The sequence below is a fragment of the Podarcis muralis genome, chromosome 6, assembly GCF_964188315.1.
Source record: "Podarcis muralis chromosome 6, rPodMur119.hap1.1, whole genome shotgun sequence".
Classification (NCBI taxonomy): Eukaryota; Metazoa; Chordata; class Lepidosauria; order Squamata; family Lacertidae; genus Podarcis; species Podarcis muralis.
In genome coordinates, this window is record NC_135660.1 from 66,929,217 (window position 1) to 66,945,351 (window position 16,135).

At 39.3% G+C, this 16,135-nt stretch overlaps 1 protein-coding gene and 1 pseudogene across 5 annotated transcripts in view; one reads left to right on the forward strand and one right to left on the reverse strand.

Annotated features, from left to right (window-relative positions):
* The window catches only part of PCDH15 (protocadherin related 15), a 621,509-nt gene that overhangs the window by 429,749 nt on the left and 175,625 nt on the right, over positions 1–16,135 (reverse strand). For all 5 annotated transcript variants that reach the window (XM_077930491.1, XM_077930494.1, XM_077930496.1 and 2 more), the window contains one exon: positions 7,196–7,332. The gene's annotated coding sequence lies outside the window, so the exon portion shown is untranslated. The remainder of the gene's footprint in view (positions 1–7,195; positions 7,333–16,135) is intronic.
* On the forward strand, positions 10,336–11,370 carry LOC144328102 (uncharacterized; annotated as a pseudogene).

Below are 16,135 nucleotides of genomic sequence, written 5' to 3' on the forward strand. Positions count from 1 at the left end.
CACCTTTTCTCCAACAGTACATCTGCAAACCACAACATCCTGGTTTGCATTCCAGCCATCTGGAGCTGGCTTTTGCCAAGGTGATGTCTCTGCTTTTTAAGATGCTGTCTAGGTTTGTCATTGCTTTTCTCCCAAGAAGCAGGCGTCTTTTAATTTCGTGACTGCTGTCACCATCTGCAGTGATCATGGAGCCCAAGAATGTAAAATCTCTCACTGCCTCCATTTCTTCCCCTTCTATTTGCCAGGAGGTGATGGGCCCAGTGGCCATGATCTTAGTTTTTTTGATACAGATAGGTAGCCGTGTTGGTCTGCCATAGTCAAAACAAAAAACAAAAATCCTTCCAGTAGCACCTTAAAGACCAACTAAGTTAGTTCTTGGTATGAGCTTTTGTGTGCATACACACTTCTTCAGATACAGTTTTTTTGATGTTGAGCTTCAGATCATATTTTGTGCTCTCCTCTTTCACCCTCATTAAAAGGTTCTTTAATTCCTTCTCACTTTCTGCCATCAAGGTTGTGTCATCTGCATATCTGAGGTTGTTGATATTTCTTCTGGCAATCTTAATTCTGGCTTGGGATTCATCCAGCCCAGCTTTTCGCATGATGAATTCTGCATATAAGTTAAATAAGCAGGGAGACAATATACAGCCTTGTCGTACTCCTTTCCCAATTTTGAACCAATCAGTTGTTCCATATCCAGTTCTAACTGTAGCTTCTTGTCCCACATAGAGATTTCTCAGGAGACAGATGAGGTGATCAGGCACTCCCATTTCATTAAGAACTTGCCATAGTTTGCTGTGGTCGACACAGTCAAAGGCTTTTGCATAGTCAATGAAGCAGAAGTAGATGTCTTTTGGAAACTCTAGCTTTCTCCATAATCCAGCGCATGTTTGCAATTTGGTCTCTGGTTCCTCTGCCCCTTCGAAATCCAGCTTGCTCTTCTGGGAGTTCTTGGTCCACATACTGCTTGAGCCTTCCTTGTAGAATTTTAAGCATAACCTTGCTAGAGTGTGAAATGAGTGCAATTGTGTGGTAGTTGGAGCATTCTTTGGCACTGCCGTTCTTTGGGACTGGGATGTAGACTGATCTTCTCCAATCCTCTGGCCACTGCTGAGTTTTCCACACTTGCTGGCATATTGAGTGTAGCACCTTAACAGCATCATCTTTTAAAATTTTAAATAGTTCAGCTGGAATATCATCACTTCCACTGGCCTTGTTATTAGCAATGCTTTCTAAGGCCCATTTGACTTCACTCTCCAGAATGTCTGGCTCAAGGTCATCAACCACACTACCTGGGGTGTACGAGACATCCATATCTTTCTGGTATAATTCCTCTCTGTATTCTTGCCACCTCTTCTTGATGTCTTCTGCTTCTGTTAGGTCCTTGCCACTTTTGTCCTTTATTATGGTAATCTTTGTATGAAATCTTCCTTTCATATCTCCAATTTTCTTGAACAGATCTCTGGTTCTTCCCATTCTGTTGTTTTCCTCTATTTCTTTGCATTGCTCGTTTAAGAAGGCCTTCTTGTCTCTCCTTGCTATTTTTTTGAAATCTGCATTCAATTTCCTGAAACTTTCACTATCTCCCTCGCATTTTGCTTGCCTTCTCTCCCCCGCTATTTGTAAAGCCTTGTTGGACAGCCACTTTGCTTTCTTGCATTTCCTTTTCATTGGGATGGTTTTCGTTGCTGCCTCCTGTATAATGTTGTGAGCCTCCATTCATAGTTCTTCAGGCACTCTGTCCACCAAATCTAAATCCTTAAACCTGTCCCTCACTTCCACTGTGTATTCATAAGGGATTTGATTTAGATTGTATCTTACCGGCCCAGTGGGGTTTTCCTACTTTCTTCAGTTTAAGCTTGAATTTTGCTATAAGAAGCTAATGATCTGAGCCACAGTCACCTCCAGGTCTTGTTTTGGCTGACTGTATAGAGCTTCTCCATCTTTGGCTGCAGAGAATATAATCAATCTGATTTCGATGTTGCCCATCCGGTGATGTCCATGTGTAGAATTGTCTCTTGTGTTGTTGGAAAAGAGTGCTTGTGATTACCAGCTTGTTTTATCTCTTTTATCTCTTGATTCCCTACTTTAGCATTCCAATCCCCTATAATGAGAAGAACATCCTTCTTTGGTGTCATTTCTATAAGGTGTTGTAAGTCTTCATAGAATTGGTCAATTTCAGTTTCTTCAGCACCAGTAGTTTGTGCATAAACTTGGATTACTGTGATGTTAAAAGGTCTGCCTTGGATTCGTATCAAGATCATTCTATCATTTTTGAGATTCCATCCCAGTACAGCTTTCGCCACTCTTTTGTTGACTATGAGGGCCACTCCATTTCTTTTACGGGATTCTTGCCCACAGTAGTAGATATGATGGTCATCTGAACTGAATTCGCCCATTCCCGTCCATTTTAGTTCACCGATGCCCAGGATGTCAATATTTATTCTTGGCATCTCATTTTTTACCACATCCAACTTACCAAGGTTCATGGTTCTTACATTCCAGGTTCCTATGCAATATTTTTCTTTACAGCATTGGACTTTCCTTTTGCTTCCAGGCATATCCGCAACTGAGCAACCTTTCGGCTTTGGCCCAACCGCTTTATCAGCTCTGAATCTACTTGTCCTCTGCTCTTCCTCAGTAGCATGTTGGATGCCTTCCGACCTGAGGGGCTCATCTTCCAGCGTCATAACTTTTATATGCCTGTTGTCTTTGTCCATGGAGTTTTCTTGGCAGGGATACTGGAGTGGCTTGCCAGTTCCTCTTCCAGGTGGATCATGTTTGGTCAAAACTCTCCATTATGACCTGTCCATCTTGGGTGGCCCTGCACAGCATAGCTCATAGCTTCTCTGAGTTATTCAAGCCCCTTCGCCACGGCAAGGCAGTGATCCATGAAGGGGGTTTATAGTAATAGGGAGTCACACAAGAATATTGGGAGTAATGTTAATTAATTTTATTACTTTTTATGCTGTTTTTGTCACTCTTCTAATCAACAAAGTGTTTGAAATGGTACCTTGAGATGGCCCCTTAAATGAAATAAAGCTTTCCAAAAGTCTTCACAATTTATTTTTTAATGCATCAGTTTATATACACAAAGACTAGCACAGTCATCACATGTTGATAAAATGCCTCAGCAGATGAAATTGTTATGTTATATTGAAAGAAGTATAAGGATTGGAACAATCTGATTTGCCCAAGATGGAGTTTGAAAGGGTCAGAGGCACAGCAGGAGAAGCCCAGTTCCACACCTTCTAACCAAAGCAAAAGGAAGGAGCAAGCAGGGAGGTCACACTTCTCCAATGTGCCCATTACTTTCCATAAGACCAGTCAATCAAGTTATGGGTAATTCAATTCAAATGTATTGTATGCCTTTCCTAATCAACAATTCTGTCAAAGAACAACATGTGGATATCAGAGATGAGGGTGGAGAAACCTAGATACTTTTATCAATACTTCCTTTGTATGTTTGGGGGAGTCTTGTTCAGCCAAATCAGATGACCCTCTGAATGACCTTTGAAATCCTATGTGAGCTTGTTTATAGTCCCAAAATGCCTCACTTGATTATTTTTAATGGTTCATGCTACAGAAAGCTTTGTACCCAGCTTGTGCACACTCCTCATGGGCTTTAATACCTGGCATAGTTTGCCACTTCCTGTCCTAGATTACTGCAGAAGAGAGGATACATAATTTATCAAAATTATATCACCAGATAGAAAATCAAAACCAGCAATCTCCAGTAAGCTTTCACTTCAATTGCATTTCCCTCCATTCAGATTGAAAACAAAGAGAAAAGTAGGTCAGTTTTTAAAACTATTCATATAATGAATTTATATGTAATGGAATCTTCAAAGCATTTCATATTTCAGAATGCCTAAATTGGCCAAACTTTACTCACACAATGATAATAAAATATCATCATAAAATAATGATATGAATACTCTCTCACACAGTAGGACAAGCACTGTCTCAGTTGTGCTTACCCAAACAGCATTCCTAATTGTTTGAACACACTAAGACTGTCCCTGTTGTCACTTCAGCACCTACTGAAGATCTTCCTCTCTCAACAAGCTTTTTAATCTGAGATGTTTCCAAATCTGCATCTGCATTGGAATTTTTAAAAAAGAAAATATGTTTTTCTTGTTTTATCACTTATTGTTTGCTGCCCTAGACTTCTCTGTGGGGGAAGAGCATGATATAATTTTAATTAGGTAATAATTTTTAAAATGACTATACGGTACCAGCAAAGTACATGATTCTATCTATCTATCTATCTATCTATCTATCTATCTATCTATCATCTATCTATCTATCATCTATCTATCTATCATCTACAAGAACTACCGGTAGGTAAATCCTGCCCCCCCCCAAGGAGATTAGAACATGAAAATCTAATCCAGTGTTCTGCTCACAGAAGAACCAACAAGATGCCTACTGGAAGCTCATGAGCAGGTCATCTCCTGCCAACTGCACAACACTGCATCTAAGAGAGTTATTGTGGCTTTCTCAGTGACAGAAATGAGGACAGTTCAACTCAAACTGAGCCAACAGTGACTACCATTCTTAATAAGAACCCTTCTTGGATGCTATTGTTACTTATTTTCATAGCTTTCTAAAAATTTGGGTAAGGAAGGACCCCCGTAGATGAGAAAAACAAACCCAGCTTTTCAATTATTGTCCTTGTACCCTTTTCCAGACCTGCTAGATGAAAAGTTTTGCTGTATCTAAGACCTTGCCCTTGCTTCATAAATATGGCTCCACTAACCTCAGTTATAGGGGGATGCAGGTGGCATTGTGGTCTAAACCAGAGCCTAGGGCTTGCTGATCAGAAGGTCGGCGGTTCAAATCCCCGCGACGGGGTGAGCTCCCATTGTTCGGTCCCTGCTCCTGCCCACCTAGCAGTTCGAAAGCTTGTCAAAGTGCAAGTAGATAAATAGGTACCGCTCTGGCGGGAAGGTAAACGACGTTTCCATGTGCTGCTCTGGTACGCCAGAAGCAGCTTAGTCATGCTACCCACATGACTCGGAAGCTGTCTGTGGACAAACGCTGGCTCTCTCAGCCTATAGAGTGAGATGAGTGCGCAACCCCAGACTTGTTCACGACTGGACCTAACGGTCAGGGGTACCTTTACCTTTTTTAACCTCAGTTATATCTTCCCCTGGGGATGTTGCAAAGACAACATGAACATCAACTGCGATGTAGGTTGATTCAGTCAAGTTAAAGTTTTGTATGCCTTGAAGCAAGGTGGGGTCTACAAGAAGGCCATTTCTACACTCCAAGCTATACTCAGCACCACATGCCATGGAACTGTGGAGCATCTAAGCTGTAGTAAGAGATGCCCATTGCAGTATTCTTTAAAAAGCAGATATACTACAGATGACATTTGTTTCAAAGTTAAATTCTGAAATGCAATTTGAATGATTTCTCATCTGCCTTAGATTTGCACAGAAGGAACTTCTAAAAGATAAGGACACATCATCATCATTCTGAAAATGAATCTGCCGTCTAAAATCACATTAGTGTTGTTCATTCTGCTTTGCAGAAATGAGCACATAACTCACTTGCAGTGGTTGAATCTTTACAGAGGAAACACCATAAAATTTTTGATATCCTCTAGGGCAAATGTCTGCATGGGAAAGATAGTGAAGAATTATAGGATACATGAACCTTGAGCAACCTCCTCCTTGATGATATGTAATTACCTGCCAGCCACTAAGGCAGTAAGTAGTAACTATAAAAAATTCATTGTTCCATTGGACTCAGTGGACACAACCCACTTGAGAGCTTTACAAAACCTTAAAGAGCAATTTCTCTTTAAATAGCAAATGTTTTAGAGCTAGGAAAAAACCTGATGCATTTAACTAATAAATCTTAATCATTAGAGGGAAATGAAATTTCCATCCAATCAATATCCTAAATCACATCTTTGATAAGCATTACATGTATAGATGTTTGCTGTTATTAGATACTGCCTTACTATGTCTGCATAAATATACAAAACTATTTGTCAGTCAATGTTTTGTCATTGACAAATCCTGCAATCAAGAGGGAAGTATCATTAAAGTAATATATGAGGACAAGTGAAAATGTTCATGTAAAGTTTAGACTAGAAAAAAATGGGTGGGACACACAGGGGAATGAAAGATAACAGAATCTTTCTAAGAAAGAATATGTAGAATCATGCATCTCTACTGCACAAACAATAACATTTAAGATAACATATTTGTATACTATTGTAAAATCATAAAAAGGGCTCTGCTGGATCAAACCATATGCTCATCTAGTTCAACATCCTGTTCTCACAGAAGCCAGCCCTATGTCTGCAACCAGGACATGAGGGCAACAGTACAATCCCCACTTGTGATTCCCAGCAAATGCTCTTCAGAGGCACAGTACTTCCGGCAGTGGAGACTGAACACTAGATACTGATAGTCTTATTCTCCATGAAATTATTTCTGGACATGAGAAACTAGAATAAACTTCACCAAGGTGGTGGGAAGTGCTTTTTGTCATTGTTGTTCATTTAGAAGTGGAATTCAGGGATTTTCATTTTTAAAAAATTATATAAATTGTGTGTCTTTGTTTCTCAATTGGATCCTTTTACATGTTTTTGTATGTATTGTGGTATGTTATTCATTGTGATTTGCATTGTGACTTGCAGTTATCTTTATAGATTATATTTTAGTAATTATTTATTGTAATTGTGAAGAGTGAATTTGTTTATTTATTATTTGAGCGTTAATTGTTTTGTACTCTTATAGTCTAATAGATTACTGAAAATTGCTTTATTTGATATGTCATTCCATTTTAAAGTTATGTTTTGTATTGGATCAGATTATTATATGGTGTGTGTTCTTTGTTGTATATTTTGTCATTGTAAACTGCCTTGTGTATAGTATTATAGAAAGATGGCATACAAATTAAAAGTGAAATGAAATGAAAAAGTTGTGTATAATCTAAATGGATTCCCACTCAGTAATCAGGTGATTGCCAGCTGAAGTTTCCAAATCACCTTAGTGATTTGGACATCCCAGTTGGTGATTTGAACCAACCATAGTGGGAAAGAGGTACTCTTAGCCACCAAGGCCATATATATTTATTGTTTTTTGCATTTGTGATATGTGTCATTGCATTAGTTCACTTTGGAAATAACATTCAGCCTTACAGCTAAGGCATTAAAAATGACAATTAAAATTACCCTTAGTTCACGCCCATTTTTCAATGTTGGTGCAGTTGTCAATATAAGAAGATAACTTGGTGAGGTTGTGAATAAGCCTTAGGTCCATTTCTGTTGAAGAGGCCCAAAAGCTGCTTAATCCTCTGAAGGCACAGTTCCTGGAATGATAAAACACTGTATTATTCATAGAGAAACTGGTTGATGGAATAAAGTAATGGAACAATAACACGAAGTGTTGTCTGGAAAAGTACTGAGCTTGCCCTACATGAAGTTCATTATTCCGACAACAGAAGACCTTTGGGCAACAAATTGCAAGCCATACAAACTAAAAATCTCATGAAGATCATTTAAGGGACTTTAAAAGATAGTTGATAAGTACATGGGCTTGGGTACAACTGTAAATTGAAGGGGAAATGAATCTGGGAACAACTGAGGAAGATACAGATACAGATAACAACAAATAATATCACGACAGAGAACTACAGTAAATGGAAATTAAAGAAAGACACATCTAAAGTCCAGTGGGATTTCCCACTCTCTCATTCTAGCTGTCCTCTTGATTCAAGAACATGTGGTTCTCCTGTAAGCATGCAATCACTGACACATGTGGACACACGAAGGAACAAAATGTTATCACGGAATCATAGAACTGTAGAGTTGCAAGGACCCTGAGGGCTACATAGTTCAGCCTCTTGCAATGCAGAAATCTCATGAACAGTGCTATTTTTATAGAAAAAAAGAGGTGCCGGAACTCACCATGAATGCCTCCCTTGTTCTCTTATAATGGCAATGGCGCCCACTGAAAGGTGCCAGAACTGAGTTAGGGAGAGTTACGGCTGAAAAAAGCCCTGCTTTTGAAAAAGATGGATTGAAAGAAAAGTATGCTACATGGTTTATTAAAAAATAGTTATTGGAAAAATGCAGATATAAAAAATCTGAGAACATAAGACGACTCTGCTGGATCAAGCCAATGGCCCACGTGGTCCAGCATCCTGTTCTCACTGTGGCCAATCATATTTTTGTGGGAAATCCATAAGAAGGACCTGTGGTTATTAGCTACTGGTATTCAGAAGCATTACTGCTTCGGACTGTGGAGGCAGAGAATAGCTATGTTTGGATTAAAGAAAAATACTGTTTTGAGGAAAGGTGGGGAAAACTGTATTTATACTAGCAATGATTCCTTCCTTCCTTCCTTCCTTCCTTCCTTCCTTCCTTCCTTCCTTCCTTCCTTCCTTCTCCCTCTCTCATACAAACAGCATTTCAGAGCGTCTTTCACTGAAACATTTCACTGAAGTTAAAAACTGCACTCTTTTAATACTAGACTATTCCACACTAAGGGTTTTCACATGTATGCTCATTCAGTGACTACGGCATCAAATGATGACTCATATCTGCCATCAGAAAATGCAGAATGAGTGTTCCTGGTGTAGTTTTCTTTGGCCTCTTCACACAAGCAGCTCATCAACCTGAGTTTGCTGGCCATCACTCCAAAGGCAGGAATGCAGTCACAAACCAGTCCTACACTATCATCTGTTTTCCTATATTTTTCTGGGTCTTGAGTCCCAGGCTGAGCCAGATGGTTGCCTTTTGGACACTAAACAAAAGACACTTTTCTCCTCTGCTAACATTTGGAAAGGTCTCTTTTAGAAACTTTCCCTCACATTTTATAGAGAAATGTCCCCACTCCAAATCTTTACAAAATTATATGGCATTCTCAACATACAGGAAATGTGCAAAGATGTTGACGATCACAGCTAAATATAATGGATCCTCTTGCAGTGCTAGCATGTCACCAAAAGGGTGTGATGCCCAGCTGGGAAACTAAATTATATGGACATTTAGCTTGTAATTACAATGTTAATTGATGTGACAATTAAAATGTATTTATGGTCCAGTACAACTCCTGTATCATTCCTATTAATTTGGGTCCCAGAAATACTACCTTCCAAGTACAGTGGTAGCCCACCAGACCCATTTGACTCCCATTTATAAATTAGCCGTCTCTCCAGTACAGAAGGTAAACCATATGCTGGGAAAAGATAAGGAAAAAAACAACTCATTCATACAAGTTTCCCCCCTTCCCCTTAAGATGTAATCTGCTTTCATTAACATTTTAGTTAGGTCTTGCTGAACACTGTTTGAAAACAACAAATGCTGCTTTGGGGCTTATATAGTTCTGGCAGTTATTCACATCAGCATTGTTTAATCAATGCTAATGAGTATCTTATATCTAAAAGTATTCATACTTAAGCATAAAGGCATCATCACCAACAACTGGATGCAATTAGTCTCCTAAAACCATTAATGGGGTTATTATTTAACAATGTTAATGATGTAGATTATCATGATTTAGGATAAGATGTTGGTAATAATGTGTAATTAGGAGATAACTTATCCATTTAAAGCATAATACCCTGTGGTTATAATTTGCAAGAACAAAAGTAGGTGCTACAAACTTTATTTTGAAATACCTACGCAGATGTAGTGCTCCCTATATATAAAGTATAAATGGATGTCCTGTCATAGAAGGTTTTAAGGTTGCTGACTGGTGCAGCTGCACCATGAAACAAAAGTAGGTGCTACAAACTTTATTTTGAAATGCCTATGCAGATGTAAAGGTAAAGGGACCCCTGACCATTAGGTCCAGTCGTGGCCGACTCTGGGGTTGCGGCGCTCATCTCGCTTTATTGGCCAAGGGAGCCGGCGTACAGCTTTCAGGTCATGTGGCCAGCATGACTATGCCGCTTCTGGCGAACCAGAGCAGCGCACAGAAACGCCGTTTACCTTCCCGCTGGAGCGGTACCTATTTATCTACTTGCACTTTGATGTGCTTTCGAACTGCTAGGTTGGCAGGAGCAGGGACCGAGCAACGGGAGCTCACCCCCTCAAGTGGATTCGAACCGTCGACCTTAACCCACAGCGCCACCCGCGTCCCATGCAGATGTAGTGCTCCCTATATATAAAGTAGAAATGGATGTCCTGTCATAGAAGGTTTTAAGGTTGCTGACTGGTGCAGCTGCACCATGAAAATGCTGTGGACAATGTAATGAGAGAGATGTGGGAGGGTGCCAAATTTTAGCACCGCTGAAATTTGAGAGCTCAAAGTCCACCACTGGTCCTATAGAAGGGACCCTGAGGATCGTCTGGTCCAACCCCCTACAATGCAGGAATATGCAGCTGTCCAACATGAAGGTAGCTGTTGTTACTCTCACAGGCAGGCAGCAGGCTTAAGTGAACTGGTTCTTCACGAGCCTTTAGGAATGCCTCCGTTAGTGTCTGAATATGCCAGTCTTGACAAGTCGGACTTGCCACAGCTATCTTTAGAACTTCAGATAATGAGTTATTCCATAAGGATTCCACACACATTGTCTCTTCAACTTTTGTCAAAAAAATTGCTGCAAGACACACCCCAAAAAGAAAGTAACAGAACACCACTAGTAATCACATACAGCTCCCACGTTAAAACAGTTCAACGCATCATCAGAGATCTACAACCTCTCCTAGACAATGACAGTTGTCTTTCTCAAGCTCTGGGAGGAAGACCTTTCATTGCCTACAGATAGCCACCCAATCTTAAACAACTCCTCACCCACAATAAAACAACAAGCAGACTTAACATGGACACTGGTACCAGAGCCTGCAATAAACCCAGATGCCAACTTTGCTGCCACATACACCCAGACAACACCATTACTGGCCCCAACAACATCAAACATACCATCTCAGGACTATTTAATTGCTCATCTTCTAACATTGTGTATGCCATCAAATGCCAACAGTGCCCTTCAGCTCTCTATATTGGACAAACAGGCCAAACCCTATGCCAAAGGATAAATGGACATAAATCTGATATCAGGAATCACAAGACAGAGAAACCAGTAGGAGAACACTTCAGTCTCCCAGGACATTCTATACAAGATCTCAAAGTAGCTGTCTTATTACAAAAGAACTTCAGAAATAGACTGGAAAGAGAAGTTGCTGAATTGCAACTTATTGCCAAACTTAAAACCATGGAGAGACCTGGTCTGAATAGAGACATTGGATTCTTATCTCCTTAAACATGATAAAGCTATTTTTAGCCATCTCACCCCTTGCTTTTTCCTGTAAGACCAATTGCAGTCGTTAACAGTCGTCAACAGGTTTACCACACCTATCAGCCAATCACCCATTCCCACCACCCTTCTGAGTAATACCCCTCCCCAGCCTCTCTCACTATATATAAGGGTCTGGTGACTTCTGTTTCAGTGTATCTGAAGAAGTGTGCATGTACACAAAAGTTCATACCAATAACTAACTTAGTTGGTCTCTAAGGTGCTACTGGAAGGAATTCTTTAATTTTTTTTATTTTGTTTTGTTTCTGTCAAAAAGTTATTAGTGTCTAGAATGAAATACACAAATGGTCAGATGGTATTTTCAACTTTCATTTCTACAGAAAGAAGCAATGTCTTAAAGCAAATTTTCTCAAAGCAATAAGCCAAGTATGTTTTGGGCAAAGTGGACCCCAGTTAACAGGATCTCAGAGGAACTGTGCAAGAACAAAACTCTATTGATGAATTTCAAATTATCATACAAGTATGATAAGGTATACTAAGTAGTGATGAGTCAGAGGGGGGGGGGAGAGATTTGAACTAGATTCTGTAAATCCAGTATCTTCCTTAAATAGTCAGGACACAGCTTGATAATTACTGAGTCCAGTTACGATCAAAATCAAATTCCTTAAATGGAATTCCCTTCCAAAACAGGTGCAGCTGGTCTCTTCAGTTCTGGCCTTCTTCTATTCCAAATGTCATATAGTTAAAATGAATTTTTTGCTGGCTTGCAGTTTGTGGGCTTCAAGGTGTTTAGTTTTTTTTACGATGCCTTTTGTGTTCGGCAATTAATGTTACAAAATATTTATTAATTTCAGATATTTCTTTGTTTCTGCTGTCTGAAGTTGATGTTTTGAAGCATATCACTCCTTCACAATGGAGATGTGACCTTGTACCTGCAGCTCCCTGTGAATTTCCAACCTTCATGAGCTCTCAAGCACCCTTACATATCAGTTGCTGCTCTTTGTGGTGACAGCATGTTACTAGAATATATCCTCTAGTTACTAGAATATAGCTGCAATAATGGCCCAAGTGCCAGAAAACCTGAGAAAGATGGGAAGGAGACACTTCTACCAATTTATCAGTGACTTAAGTGTGTGCATGGGAGAAAAGGAAGAATTCTTCAACTCAGAGTCCAATTTAATCTGGAGAAGAATTTTGGTGCCTTTAATGTTTGCCTCCTTTTTAAAGCTTACCATTATGAGTCATTGGCTTCTGGGTTCTAAGCCAAGTAATTGCAAAATTCAGTGAAATCTCTAATAATCACTTAATGATATTTAAAGGATAACTTATGAAAATTACACACTGCTAGGGAGCCAGAAATGCATAAAATGGCTGTGATGAGGACAAAGAATGACAAAGATGGTGGCCCTTAATGTATTTTATTGCATTAATGTATCTTTACTATGCACTGTTCCTAGCTTTTCCTGCAATCCTTTCTTCTTCAGTTGAGTCACTCTGCTTTTATGAATTCTCAAGTTGCAAACAGGGCAATATAAGGGGGGAAATTATACTCGGTGCAACAGAGGAGTTGGGAGTCTCTTTACGATTTCCACTCTCCTTTTCTCTCTTTTGCACAGGAACCAGGATTAGATTATAAAACCAATGAAATCGGATAAGTGATAATGGAGGACAGGGAGGCAAGATGGACAGAAATAATTGTGTTAAACTTTGCCTTTCTTCAGTGATTCAAATACTTCAGTGTGCTTGCCCAAGGAAGCTGATGTTGAAGCTACCAGTCACATATACTTGTGCAGATCCATTTGCTCTGTTTTAACCTCACTTTATGAGGTTTTTCATTATTCCTCTGTTCCCACTAGCATAAATCAACTTTTCTTTGGGCAGAAAATGTAAGACTTGCACTGGCCTCCAATTAGCTACTAAGCTAAGGTCAAGAAGCTGGTCCTGCTTCCCGAAACTTTATACAGCTTGGGGCCAGGATGCCTAAAAGATTGTCTTACTTCTTACATACCCAACTGGTCATTGTGCTCTGCCCCCTAAACAACATTCTCTTAATAATAAAAAGAGGTAGATTTAACAGTTCTGTGTATTTATGAGATGCTTCATACAAATATATGGAGAATAAATCCCATTCAGAAGGGGAAAGTGAGTGTAAATGTGATACCCTGCCAGGCAACATCAGGAAAGCGAAGTGCAGGATGAAAAGGAACAGGTAATAAGAAACTACACCTTTCCTGGTTTCCAATTTCAGTTTCATCCATATTACAGACATATTTAATTAAATGCTAACATAAGAGAAGACAGCCTGTGGCCGATAATACTGTTGAAAGTTTGACCATCTTATTACTCTGACTAGGTTTATCATTGTGGTTTTGCCTGTGGCACACAATTGGATCTAGAGATCTGTAGATTCTTTAACAGTTGTGACTATTGAATGAATGACAATTGACTGGCAAGGGAACATATCAGATCAGTGCTCTACAATGTGTCTTTGTCTGTTTTGTTGGGAGAGCCAAAGAGTCCAAAAACAGAAAGGTTGAAGGCTATGCAAAATGCTCTTTGAGAATTCAGTACCTACTGCAAGACTTCTTGTCTGCATATCTGTAAACAAAGCAAATATTAAGTAAGCTGTGGAGTTTCCTTTTGGTAGCTGTTTGTTTCCTCTGCTAGCCCTTACAGACCTAGGCATTTACACATTTACAGGCTTCCTGATACACCATTAAAGGTATCCAACCAAGTGTACAATGTGAAGCTATCTAGAATGGCTGTCTATAGAGTTCTGAAGTGCTCTGATTGTTGTTGCTTTGCTTAAAGCAGAAAAACATGGGGTTTTTAAAAAGCCAGTTGAAGCTTTTAACTTCTTTAAAAAAGTAATCCATTGCTACACCTTAACAAAGAATCATCCATATTTCTTCAATGCTCTGCAGATGACATTTTGAACAGCCTCACTTTGGACCTAGAGAAACATAGGAAAACATATATATAGGAAAATGTAAGGTTGAGCTATATGGCACAGAAGAGCATAGAAGCAAAGTAACACAAGGCTTTCTGGAGGTCCCTGTCTTAGGTGTAACTGACATCATGCTTCAACATTAGAGGGGGGCAGATTCCCAAATTTGCCTCTTTATCCAACTCACACACAGAGCCAATTCACACCCCTAGTAACTGCTGAAAACATTAACAAATCTGATTTTGGTTGAAATAAGGATAAGCTCAAGGACATCCAGGTGCAGAACATGCAGCAATATTGCCACTCACTTGAAATTTGTTAAAAATTCAGAGATGTTCATATGATATAGTATATGTTCTCTTATGCATTTTTGTAAAAGAGAAACCCGAAAAATGTGCACCACTACCCAGCAAAAAGAGAGTGAGATATCACAGTACTCCATATCAGATTGAAAAGGAAGAAAAGAAATAGCTCAACAAAAGCAGCCAATGTTATAGTCTTCACATTGTTTTAAAATTTTCCTAAAATAGCTTGCAGTGCAGAACTCATTTCTTTTAATCTCTTCCATATTTTTTTATTTTTATTTTTTTAATGGGGTGGTTTTGAAGTGATGTTAGTTTCTCATCTCCTGTTATAGCTCATTCACACAAGCAACCCGCCACCTGATGCTGCAGAATAATGTCTCTGTGTGTTTGAACACTCATGCTTGGAACCAGAATAGCGTGAATAGAACCCTGCTCATCTAATGTGAGCTTCCGAATTGCCACTTGATGGTTGCAGCCTTTATACTGGACAACAGAGTGTACAATCCAAAGCAGAGGCATTCATTTTTCCATGAAGGGTACAAGTCTCAACACACATTGATTTATTCTACAACAGGTATAGTATATGGAAACAGATAAGCACAGGGAGTGATTATACATTGTAACTTCCCCATGTCTATCTGAGTGGCCTATGTACTTTGTGCAATCGCTAATAAAAGTCTTGAAACAAGAAAGTTTGCATCATCCATTGGTATTACTAAGGAACATAAATATATTAAACGTGTTTTTTTGGGGGGATATATATTGTTTTATCAGTTCTTGGCAATTGCTGAACTCCATCCACTTAACCCGCTACATCCCTTCCACCAAAATAAAAATAAAAATCAGAGGGTTTAACAATGTTGAATGTGGTGCACAGGGCTGCAGTGGAACAGGAAACAGAAGGATCTGCAGAACATTGGGCCAGGGCACCCTATGCAAGTGTTTCAGGGACACAGAGTGATGAAGTACCGTACTTAAACTATTTAAACAAGTCAGTGTCACACCCAGACTGTACCCTTAAAACTGTACCGGTTGCAGGAGTATATTAATAACATGCTTCTCAAATTTCATACTAATTAATAATGAATGCTGGCTGAGATTCAAGAAGCAGAAAATACCCCTGACTTCACTGTCAAATTAAATGCTGCTGTTAGTTGCAACAGCTGGGAGATTCAGTCTGCTCAATTCATAATTATAAGACTCTGACAAAATACTTTGTATCTGAAACCATGTCTCCAAGGAAATAGCACAAAGAGTGTAAAGAACAAGAACTTTACATAATGATAACAGAAGCCTGGAGCTATATATGCCCCCATGTACGGGATCACCTGTCAATATCAGGCTGGAATTCTATCAAAAGCCATGCAATTCTATTAGCGCTTCCATTGATGGTCGTCTCTGTGGATGATGCACTTGTTTTTCCACTTCTCTTTGGATGATTGACTTTGCACCAAGATTCCACTGAGAAAAAAATTGTTATGATTTATTTATTGCAGACACATAAATGTGGAAAGAACTGTCAATTGAATATGAAATATAAGAGCCAAGTCACAAGATGTTATCCTCCAAGCTGTCTCTCACCTTAATAAGTATGTGCCATAAGTCAGAGTATACAAATTAAATGTTTCTATTATACAAGTTGCAAGTAATTACTATT